Source organism: Penaeus monodon, chromosome 19 (genome assembly GCF_015228065.2).
Source record: "Penaeus monodon isolate SGIC_2016 chromosome 19, NSTDA_Pmon_1, whole genome shotgun sequence".
Classification (NCBI taxonomy): domain Eukaryota; kingdom Metazoa; phylum Arthropoda; class Malacostraca; order Decapoda; family Penaeidae; genus Penaeus; species Penaeus monodon.
This window is the reverse complement of record NC_051404.1, coordinates 11,339,516-11,339,873: the sequence shown is the minus strand read 5'-3', so window position 1 is coordinate 11,339,873 and position 358 is coordinate 11,339,516. Positions and strand designations below refer to the sequence as shown.

Sequence of the window (358 nt, the reverse complement as noted above, 5' to 3'; positions counted from 1 at the left end):
CTCTTGATGTTTATGTGTTTTTTATCTATGCCTTTGTTTGAGAATATCTTTCTTATGCATGTGGGGTAATATGTTTACATTTGACACTCCATGGTTATGTTTATAATGGGGACCTTTTTTTTACGTGTGTTTATGTTTACCCGGATGTGTTTTTGAGTGATTTGACTTTTAATCCTGCGTTCTGTGCCTGAGAGTATGTGTTTGCGCGTACTCTCAAAACACAAAACATGAATATGCATTTATGTGGGGGCCGCTGAGGTGCAGCAGTGGCGCGCGAGGCTAGTGATCTGAGGGTCGACTCCTGTTCACGCTTTAAGTTAGAAAGGGCGCTCACTCGGGATAGCGGTCATTCGATAGA

General features: G+C 42.5%; 1 protein-coding gene across 1 annotated transcript in view; it reads right to left on the bottom strand.

The window, feature by feature from the left end:
- Nucleotides 1-358, bottom strand: part of LOC119585060 (arrestin homolog) — a gene marked incomplete in the record, with an annotated part of 137,586 nt that overhangs the window by 39,497 nt on the left and 97,731 nt on the right.